Raw genomic sequence first — 12,242 nt, 5'->3', positions numbered from 1 at the left:
TTAAAATTTGTTTAGGGTAACTGGGTTCCCCCATTTATTTTCTAACATATGGAACATAAACTATACCCTGTGCTCATGTGTAGGGCATTATAACAACTCTATTTTTTTATTAAGGTTCCCTGGTCTTGTGTAATGTAATGTATTTGCTGCAACATATACGTGCATTCAAATTTATAATTTCCCGCCGTATGCAAATTAGCCAACGCTAGCTAATGCTTCTCCTTGAATGCTAGTGAAAATTTTCCAGCGTTCGGCGCCCTGGACTAAACTTTGCATTTTAGTAAATTAGCGTTGTCTGAGTGAATTTTCGTCTGGTGAAGTGTAGCGATGGGTGCGAAGCTGTCTCTGGCAAATTTTCGCAGGTTAGTGAATCTACCCCTTAGAAGGAATAGGATGTAAATGGTAGGTAATAAGATGTGAGCAAATCAGAAATTTCAAACCATCCTCTTTTGTCACAGGGGAAAAGAAAAACAGAAGAGGATCCAATCCCTCAATTTATGCTGTTTTCTATATTTAGATCTATACAATAATTTATTGTATCCACTATTTCCAGTACAAACGTGCTTGCATGCAGCTAATCAAATAATGTTTTAACATAGCTTGGGGTAAATTCACAAATGCAGTCTATATCCTTTAACCTTTATGTACTTTGTAAAGAATAAATTGGAGATCACAGGTCTTGCAGATGTTACACGGTTTTCTATTTACAAATTTGAAAATTTGCTGCTCAGTTCTCCAATTTAGTCATTTTTCTCTGCAAAGTGGCAACATGATGCCACAAAACAGATGCCAAAATTACAGACAGTACTTACAATACCCACCTTAAGGGCAAAACACTGGTCCAATTAGAAAAAGTGTATTACCACTCATTGTAATCTATCCAATCCAGTTCTCTATTGAAGTAAAAATATTATGATTCTGGTCAGTATTGTTAATTTAATCAGTAACTCTCTGAGTGATACTGTATTCTATTTTAAGGCTATGACTAAGTGCCATGAAACATGTCATACATATGGAGATGATGATGATGATGATGATTTTAATTTAGTCATAACGATTTTTCTACATTAATCCTTGTGGCCCTTATGGAGTCCTTGAGTGCCCAAGTGCCCAATTTCTTTGCCATTGAATGTATGAAATGCTTTGGTAAAATCTAAGTAGATCACATTCACTGCCAGGCATTTAAATGTGTCTGTTTGTTGCTTTGCATTGTGTAAATTTCCTTGAAAACTTCATGAAACAGGTGGATTTTTTAAGTTACCTGGAAATTAATGCCTTTCTACTTTTCTACATTATTTAAATATTTAAAAAATTATTTTGGTTTAATATTGCTTCTCACTGCAACCCCCTTTTAATTTTAGCTTGTCTGATTGCTTTTTTGGCCTCTCTGAAACTAATAATAAAAAAAACTCAGATGTCCCAGTTAACTTGAATGCCTTAAACGCATGTTTTTTGTTGCTAACTTCATAACACTAGACCGCCAAGTACTCTTACAGATGCTCTTTTGGATCTGGTAATAACTACCGAATTTATCTCTAGCATATGCATGGGTGAGCATAACATGGCCTTGAGATTATGTTGCATAGAGAACTGTATAAGAGAGTAACTAAGATTTTAGACATGCACACTTTGCCAGCATAAGGGCATCTCTGCAATATATTATCTGGGAAGCACTTTTCACAGGGCAAACACAGAAGGAACATTGAATGTCTTAAAAATGGTGTTTAACAAATATACGTCACTATATTCTTCTAGCAAGGCACTGCAAAACAAAACCTTGATAGTTTGATAGATTAAACAACTATGATGACGTTGTGCGAACCTGGAGGCGCACATTCAGGAGCGGCGACGAGGAGCAGCAGGCGGCAGGGACACTAGACCGCCAAGTACTCTTACAGATGTTCTTTTGGATCTGGTAATAACTACCGAATTTATCTCTAGCATATGCATGGATGAGCATAACATGGCCTTGAGATTATGTTGCATAGAGAATTGTATAAGAGAGTAACTAAGACACAAAATTTTAGACATGCAAACTTTGCCAGCATAAGGGCATCTCTGCAATATGTTATCTGGGAAGGACTTTTCACAGGGCAAACACAGAAGGAAAATTGAATGTCTTAAAAATGGTGTTTAACAAATATATGTCACTATATTCTTCTAGCAAGCCATTGCAAAACAAAACCTTGATAGTTTGATAGATTAGGTCTAGTGTCCCTGCCGCCTGCTGCTCCTCATCGCCGCTTTTGAATGAGCGCCTCCAGGTTCGCACAACGTCATCATAGTTATTGTGGAATTCAAATATTTAAAGGCACAAATGTTCCATTTTCATTGCCCAGCATAAAGGTCTATTCCTATAGTTCCTGGGTGCACTTCTCTTGTCTGATTTGTGTTCTTGATCCTTGTCTGTTACTGACTTTGCCATTCTGCTGCATGTACCGACTTCTGCCTGTTTTTGACTATTCCTTGGATTCCAATTTTTACCACGATGCTATTTGGTTTGACCCTGGCCTGGGACCTCGACTACTCTCTGTCATATGATTTGGTACCGCATTGCCTGTCTGGTATTGACCCTGCCTGCTTCAGGTCTCGCTGACTGCTCCCACATCCTTTCTGCATACGTTCGATTCCCTAGCCTGCTCAGAACTCTCTTCTTGGTTCTCTCACATTAAGTCCTGGCAGCATCTGAGTAGCGGACGGCTCCTCCAGAAGCCAAAGGCAGCTGCTATAGGCAGAAGAGTGAGCCGTGACTGAGTCCTTGGAGTTAGTTTTGAGTTTGGGATACATTACATTGCAGCATCTTTCCTAGTACTATAGGTTCCTAAACTACCTAAAATAAATTTGCCATTTAGCATATTTACAAATCTGTTAGCTTTTTCTGTCTTGATGACCCCATTACCCCAGTCAATCTCTGGATAATTTAAGTCACCCATAATAACAACTTGACCTAGTTGTGAAGCCTCTTCCATTTGTAAAAGTAGCTAGGCTTCATTCTCCTCACTTGAACTGAATGGTAAAAGAATTGCTGTTAAACAAGGACCAATAAATGCTACCTGCTGATAAGTTGTTATGGGTTACTGTATCAAGGCAAATGTATTACATTTTGTTACAAATTAATTTCATTTAGACTGTAAGCCCAATGGGGTCCTCTAACCTTTTGTTTCCTTGACACTGAGCACTTAATCTGTATTGTAATTATATTTTTTATATTTATGTGAATTGGGCTAATCTAGTATTTAGATGGGCATTACCTTCTTGACTAAAAATACTTTTCTCTACAGTTGAATCCCTATAACAAATTGTAGCCTCAAGTTTTAAAAGTAGTGGAAACGTTTATTGTTCAAAATGTAAAGCCTGCAAAGGAAAGTAAAAAAAAGTTCAGGTATCAAATCCAGGTGTCAAATTACATAAAACATGTTCAAAATATGTAGCATGTTATAGATGTGGTTTGTAATATATAGGGAAAATGAACAGATTTTTCTAAAGCAGTAACTTTAAACATGATAATGGGATCCCAAGTATACTGAAATACATTTATTGGCACATTGTAATTTTGATGTATTTATTCAGGGTCTGGAAATGGTGGTAAATATGGATTCAAAAACAGATGGAGAATGCATATTCTTCCAAGAGCACAATTCTGGATTTATACCTTTTTCTAGTTTGTGTCTTAGGGTCTGGTCTAGCACATTAATGAAATAAATTCATTTATTGTTTGTATATGCAGAATTTATGACTATTAGAAAAATAGTTATCTGGTTAATATAAATACCAAAATGGCTTCTATAATCAACTTTCATTGCATTTTTCAAGAACAGTTTTGTTAACATGAGTTAATAGCACTATTTTACTTTATAATATCTAACAATTAATCATTATTTATAGTATAACAGTAGAATTAGTTACTAACAGCAAGTTCGCAATGCTGCCCCGCTTACCTTAAGATCACTGACAGGGGTCCGGTGGAGGGGGGCCACATCGCCAGCACATAGAATGAAATTGTGCTCTCTGCGCTAGAAAAGCTTAATTTCCGTAAATTTGGCTTGAAAAGTTACCAGGAGTGGCTGGGGAGCTGCTATCTGGGGCAAGGTTCGCACCTTGCCTCATGGCAGAAATACCCCTGCTCAAATTGCTCAGTTTTTTTCCTAATAAGTGGTAGGATTTTTGGGCTAATTTCAGTGCAGACCACAGAAAACATCAAAATAGGATAGGGACCTCTGCCATTGACTTATACATAACCTCGGCAGGTCAGAGATGGCGGATTTTTGGATTCTGGCTTTTTGCAGCATTGGGCTTTAACAAACCTCAAAAAATTAAAAGCTTTTTTTTAAAAAAAAAAAAAAATCGAGTTTTGCTTCCATACCAGAGTTTAGTAAATAACCCCCTATATGTATGGTTAGTTGTATTATTCTGTTTTATATGTATAATTCTATCTTAGATCTAATTATTTATATCACTTTAAATAAAACATAGGATTTTAGTATTTAAAGTTTAATACATTTGCCTTTCATAGGAATTTTCCTACTAGAAATGGATAAGGGGACAGTCTTCCTTATTAGCTATTATTAGACTTTACTACGTGACTATTTCAAGGAGTCTATGTGTACACCTCCAACATATAAGGTTGTACTGATACACAGTAATACACATAGTAGGTGATTCCTAAGATTATTATTTCTAATAATGGCAAATAAGTGGGGTTTAAGTGGAATACGATATATGGTAAAACAGTATAAAACAAGTCTCCTTTGGTTTAATAATTTAGAGAGAGGGTGGGAGAGAAAACACTCCCAGGACTGAAGGTAGGAACATCAGGGCCTCAGAACCCTCCAACATCAGGGTCATGTAAGATAATAGGTCAGGCAACCTATTAATACCTTATTTATGTGCCAAGTTAAGAACTGTATTATATTTTCTCCCCTTCCTCTTGATTTTCTAGAAGTTACATAAGGATTACTTGGGATATAGGCAGAACTAAATGGACATGAATCTTTTGTTTTGTCAAAAAAGGAAATTATCTATTCAATACCGCAATGCATTTGTTCTGCAATTATTTCGTGATTGGACAGCCTACTGATCCATTCTATATTTATAGACATATATAAATAAATATAAACTTTTTTTCCTTTTTTCAACTGTAAAATCAGTATCAGTGGTTTCAGGGAATGCAAATGACAGCAGAGCAATGTCTCTCATTGAAAAGCTGTTCAAAGAGCAATAGGAAAATCATATAGCCAACTTATTTTAAATTAATATTGCATTTCCACAGCATAATCTAAGTCTTCTTTTACTCAGAGCAAATATCAGAAACAGGTAGGAGCCCATATGTGGAGTTACACAATGAAACAGACAGATGGGTCTGTGGTATATGAGAATGGTTGTAGAATGCAATCTGATAAGCTTGAAATTAGTTTCTGGAACTGAAGGGCGAGTAAAACCTAATTCACTGAGGGTGGCAAATGTTAGGCACTGCCCAGTGAATTAAATTGCCAAGTAATTACCTTTGGCTGACTCCTAAGCAGAACCTGTTACATCAGATAGCACCTTGCTCGCTGATCTGTAAGGTCTGACCTTAGGGTCATGACTCATGGATCATTTTGTCACTTCTGTGAAATCACAGGTAATAAAGCATTTGAAAGATCTACCTCCTTCCACAGGTGTGCCACTTAATGTGCAATGACATGAAAATGCCCACCTATGCATTTTCTTGAGATTAGAATACTTTGCTGACATACCTGCTGCAATGTCAATGTGACATTGACGTTGTCTCTCTAATTTCAGCTAATAGTACATGGGTCAGTTCTCCATAGGCATAAATACACCAGTGGAGATCTGCTACCTTCTGCCCCTTGAATGTGGAAGGCATATAAAAAGGTGTTACAGAGGAAGGAAAAAACCAAGGTTGCATAAGCATTTGACGAAACAAGCAATTAAAAAAATAGCCAAGAAAATTTGTGGACATATTTGAGATAATTAGGGAGGTATGTAGGAGAAAACAAAAGAAAGATGAGGCTAAAAAATGGAATTAGACAGCGTCAGAATGGTTTACATGGGTGTATTTATATGCAAGTTGTGACTTGTGTGAATAATACATTAACATGGTCAAGTACCGTGTATAACACATTTACTAGTATAGTGGTACACTATGCATGGGAAAAATTAGAAGGTGATGCTGTTATAAGCTCTGACGAGAAAGATATGTAGATTTGGGTTCAATGGGTTTATGGAGATAGAAAAAGCAGAACAGGCAATATCAGACAAAATAATGGAAGCCAGAAAAGTGAGTTGTAATTAGAAGGAAAGTGAAAGGGGATTGAATTGTAAATTTAGACATGTTCATGTGTACAATCATCCTGAAGTATATTGTTCAAAGAAAATCTAGACCTGGGTAAATCCTTTCAAAGTAACAATGGCACCCAATCTAATTAAAGTAGATATGTTGAAGGAACAGTAACAACAAAAAATTAAAGTGTTTTATAGTAATGAAAATATCATGTACTGTTGCCCTGCACTGGTAAAACTTGCTTCAGAAACATTACTATAGTTCATGTAAACAAGCTGTTTGTGTAGCAATTAAATTGAAAAAAGGCTATATGGCACAGGTTAAATAGTGGATAACAGAGAACACCATTATGTTATTATCTTATGCCTATCTGCTATTTGCTGTGTAACCGGAGCCTTTTCTCCTTTGAATGGCTGCCCCCAGCGGGAGTAGTCAGGACCCAGGAGGAAGCTTAGGGTCAAAGTCCATGTTTGCGGTATCCAGAAAGGGGTCAGGCGTATGCGTAGTCAAGTTCAGGCAAATGTTCAGCAAGGCAGGCAGCAGGAATCAAAATCAGGATCAAGCCAAGGTCAGAAAGCCAGGAAGGAGGAATTCAGGAATTTAGGAACCCAGGAATGCAATTCCTATATTCGGGCATCAACGTTCTTTTATTTCAAAGATCGGTCAATCGATGTCATCACGCCAGGACACCGGCGTTGGCCCACGTGGATCATGGGCGCGGCAACCTAATCTGGATGCCACCAGAGATAGGAGCACCAACGGGCGCTCCTGACAGTATTTCTAAAGCAAACACAGCAGTTTACCAGTGCAGGGCAACACTACATTATATTTGTATTACTTTAAAACACTCATGTTACTGTTCCTTTAAGCTGTACAGGTTCAGTTCTTCAAAAGGACAGAGGTCACTAACAGGAGTGGCTGAATGTACATAAGAACTCAAACAGCAGAATGCGGCAAGACATGCCCATGCTAGCAGACTGTGATCATATGATCAGGCTTGCATGGAAACCTTTGGTATGGATAGGTTTGCCACCTTTTCTGGAAAAAAATATCAGCCTTCCTATATATTTATCTTTTTTCCCTATAAATAACATTGGGATCAGCCATCATTTTTACCCGCCAGGTGCCAAACCTAGGTATGGACCACGCAGAGAAAAGACCAACCAGAGAGAGCAGGGCAAATAGCTCTGGGCTCCTTGGTGGATGCTCATGTGGCATGATAGAGAAAGCACCAGAGAATGGGGGGAATTGTCCAGACTAGCAGGCTGTGGTCATACCGTCAGGCTTGCATGGAAAACTGTGGTATGGACCACCAAGGGATGCACTGAGAAAAGAGCAATCGGGGAGAGCAGGGCAGAGGGCTCTGGGCTCATCTTTGGGGGATGCTCAGGGCAGAGAAAGTGTCAGAGTGTAGGGGCTATGCCCAGGTTAGCAGGCTTTGATTGTATGCTTAGGTTCTGCGGAAACCTGTGGTATGGAGGCTGGACCACCATGGGGCGTGCAAAGAAGAGAGAAACCAGGGAGAGCAGAGCAAATGGATGATCTTATTATTGGTCCTAGAGCCCCCAAAATGTGGATTGCCAAATGAGCAGATCTTGCATTGTATAGCCACCTTTACTTGTCAAATATATTTTACATTAATCTATATGTATTAGGATGGGGTGTAGTCTTATCAGCTCTCTGCATGTCAATATTTGATGCACAATTTCATTAAGTAGGACAGTCTGGCAGCTATTGCTTGGATCTTCAACAGCATATCTGCATTTTCCCTAAATGGCTTTGTGGCTTTGGTTTCTAAAATCATGAGTTAAGAAGACTATGCCACACAGCTTTGCCAGACACCAAAAAACATATTTCAGAGCAGTTGGTAGTTATTTTTTATTTGTACAGAAGAAGGGTTTGCACAAACAAAATGTACAAAGCTAAGCCACGCATGCATTTACACAGTTTGTTCCTTTTACTATAATAGCGATATCTCCCCTCCTCCCCTTCTTTTCTCTGTATTACACACACAGTCCTCTGCAGCTCAGTCCCCACCTCCACAGTTTCCTGCGCTCAGCTGGGTCAGACAAGGACACCCTCTGTGCACAGTCTGATCTCTGAGTGCTGCAGTTCAGAACAATACTCCTTCACTTCAGAGACACAAACAAGGGAGTACATTTGTTAACAAAGTTGTGAGACTGTGAGCATCCTGTGTTGGTTTTATTATACATTTAAACAGCACTTAAACCTCATATATAGGCATGAAAAGACATAGGGGATGCTAATTATTGGGTAGAGGGGATAGGGGATACATTTTGAAGTAGAATGACTACCTTGATATTTATGAGCAAAAATAAAAGTGAACATTGTTAGTAAAATACAAGGTGCAATAAACTAGAAAATGTTTTCATACCAGGGTCGTACTAGGACACAGGGGGGGGGGGGTCAGGGGTTACAGGGTTTAGTGATGCTCATGGCTGGGGTGTGGGTCCCAGGCAGCAGCCCCAGTGGTCCCGGACACCCCAATCTGACAACTTTTCATACTTACATTTTATTTGTAAAAGGCTAAAAGCTGTAATATATTAGGTAAATATTTGTGGGTTAATTCCATAACACTGTACAATGTGACATCTGGCCACATATAAGTACCCATGAATCTCTGGTATGAACATCATATAGAGGCCGTGTGGAGCAAAACCATCAGTCCTGCTTCCAGTTGATGCATTTCCGGTGGGACCTTTGCAGCCTATCACTACATTTCTGCTTGTCCCCTAACATACTGTACTTTTGAAATGCACAATGTGTTTTCAAGTCTAGGGAAACAATCCGAAATTCTTGCTTCACAAAGGAAAAAGGTTATATTAATTTTCATCTACTTATGGTAACAATCAAAAAGAAGTGCAGCGGTCGCCCTGCATGAACCTGTAAGTGTACCTGGTGGTCTAGTGGGGCGCTGGGGATGGCCGCCATGCTCACTGATGGGACGCTCACCACCTTCTTCATCTTGTCAACGTGTTGAATAGCTGCTTCCGGGTTTGTGTGGCAATCGGCTATTTTCGGAACGCCACGTGACGTCATCACGGTTGGTGTGAAAATTCCGATATTTAAAGGCGCATCTACCATGTTCAAACTGACCAATCTAAAGGTTCTTTTCTGGTTCCTGGGTGCTCTAGTCTGTCTAAGATTCTGTGTTTGACCGTTTGCTCCACCCGAAGCCAAAGGCGACTGCTATAGGCAGAAGAATGGGCCGAGACTGGAACCTTGGAGTTAGCTCCAAGTTTAGGATACCTTACGTTACTGATGTTGGGTCCAAACATGCATGCCGCCAAAGCAGCTGCTTCTACTGCCACAACTGAGGCCATCCTGTCCAGTCTCCTCCAGAGGCTTGGAGAACAAGAGACTAAGCAACATCAGTGCAGTGTCTCCAGGGACTCTCTGCAAGGTTGGACACTATTCAGCAACAATCTGTTGCCCCTGCTCCCTCCCTGGCAAGCAGGCCACTACCCTCTTCTTCAGGTAGTGCCATAAAATAAATTAAGATCACATTTCTACAAAGATTTACTGGGGATTGGAGCAAGGCATGTAAGATTTTTACCCTATTCCTTCCCTACGGTGGAATCCCAGGTCAATTTTGTAATAACTTTTACAAATGTTACAAGGGGATCCCTAGCTTTGGGCATTTAGCTTGTCCCCTTGTCATCCAATCCATCTTTCCTTATAAGCCTTCTTTAAGGCAATGGCCATTATTTATGATGATCCCGACCTTGCTGCTTCTGCTGATGCAGCCGTTTGTAATTTCACGCAAGGCAAGCGGCAAGTTGAGGACTATTGTACGGAATTCCATCGCTGGGCAGTAGAGACGGGCTGGAAGGCTCTGCTAGGAGTTGCGGACCAAGGAGGAAACAACCAGTCCAACACAGTTCACGGTATCCGAATAGTTAAGTCCAGGCAAAAGATCAATACAGGCAGCAAGGTTTATAAGTCAATATAACAGGCCGAAGTCAAACACAGGAATCAAGAACAATAGTCAGGAAATCACACACAGGAACACAATAAGTAGAACCTATTATTGGGCAAGGTCTGCAATGTTCTGGCGTCTTATATAGGCCCATTTTCGCACCAAAAATTGGAATTGGCGTCAGAACGAGTCGCGTGGAAGACCTGGGCATCGCCATCTTGTCTATGGTGCTGGAAGATGCTGAAACGCAGGTAAGGACTCCTTACAGTACCTCCTTCCTTATGGGGGGCCTCAGGACCACCACGATTAAGCTTTGAAGCGAATTGTTTGTGGAACGTCTGGATGAGTGTAGGAGCATGAATGTCAGATTTTTTAACCCAGGAACATTCCTCAGGACCAAACCCTCTCTATTCGACCAAGTACTGCAAGGAACCTCTGGAAATACGGGAATCCAAAATCCTTCTTACTTCGAACTCCTGGTGGCCATCCACAAGAATAGGTGCGGGAGAAGAAGACTCTGAGATCATCGCTGGTTTGAGGAGGGATACATAAAAAACATTTGGAATCCGCATCTCAGGAGGTAGTTGAAGACGGACTGCCAACGGATTGATGATCTCAATTATAGACTAAGGGAAGATGAATTTGGGACCAAGCTTAGGAGTTGGAACTTTGAGGTGAATATTTCTGATGGAAAGCAAAACCCTATCTCCGAGAGAATACTGAGGAGTAGGGGCTCTTTTTTTGTCAGCAAAATTTTTTTGGAGAAATGGAACTTTTGTAGTGTGCCAGATAAGCGACTTGGTCATTGGCTGCAAGTACATAAGTGAGAAGCAGGTCTTGAGGAAAAGCCAGTGGATGTTGACCATAAACACAGAAGAAGTGGTATCTTTCTGAATAGGCATGCAAAGCATTGTTGTGAGTGAATTCAGGCCCAATCGTCTTGACATAAAGAAACATGACATCTCAGAAATTGTTCAAGTGCTTGGTTAACTTGCTCAGCTGCACCGTTAGCCTGAGAATGGTAAGCAGAAGAAAACTGAAGAGAAATATTAAGGGTTTTGCACAAAGATATCCAAAACTTAGAAAAAAATTGGGAACCTCTATCGGACACAATTTCAACCGGAAATCCATGGAGACGAAAAATATGTTGAATGAAAAATTTAGAAAGTTCCACAGCTGAAGGTAGCTTACGTTGAGATATAAAATGGGCCATCCTACTGAATCTATCCACCACCACCCAGATAACCGTGTGCCCCAGGGAAACAGGTAGACCCACAATAAAGTCCATGGCTAAATGGGTCCAGGGTCGAGAGGGTATGGGTAAGGGCTGGAGTAATCCTTTGGGAGGAGAGTGTCCTGACTTAGATGCAGCACATACAGTACAGGATGACACAAAGGGGCAAATTCACTAAGCGCCGAAAATGTGCTAGCGACGGCTTCGCCGCACTTTGCCAGGTGTAGTTTCGCTAGGACTGCTCAAATTCACTAAAATCCAAAGTTGCGCCCAGGGAGGCGAAAGGTAGCGAAGTTGCGCTAATTTGTCAAGCAAAGCGAAGTTACGCTAGTGATGCCTAATTTGCATACGGTGCCAAGTTAAAGTACAATGGACGTATATGCTGCATAAACTACATTACACTACACAAACCTGGGAAACATTCATTAAATAAAATAGAGGTCTTTTATTGCCCTACACATGTGCCCACTGTATAGTTTAGGTGCCATATGTTAGGAAATGTAGGGGGAAGGAGGGTACCCCAAAAATAATTTTCGATCTTTTATAGCCTATAACCCTGAAAAATGTAAAAGAAGCCAGTGTTTTTTGGGACTTCAGAAAAAATTTCAACTATTTTTGAAGATCCTCCTATCTACTCTATTGCACTTCGCCTGGTCTGAGCTGGCGAAGTCAAGTCTGGCGCAAGAGGTAAAATCCGCAAGTTAGTAGATTAGCCTAGTTACGTCCCCTCGACAGAGCGCAAATTCACTTGGCGTTAGGGTGCGAATTAGTGATAGAGTATGTCT

Source organism: Xenopus laevis, chromosome 1L (genome assembly GCF_017654675.1).
Source record: "Xenopus laevis strain J_2021 chromosome 1L, Xenopus_laevis_v10.1, whole genome shotgun sequence".
Lineage (NCBI taxonomy): Eukaryota > Metazoa > Chordata > Amphibia > Anura > Pipidae > Xenopus > Xenopus laevis.
The sequence above is the reverse complement of the archived record's forward strand: the minus strand, read 5'-3'. Positions refer to the sequence as shown.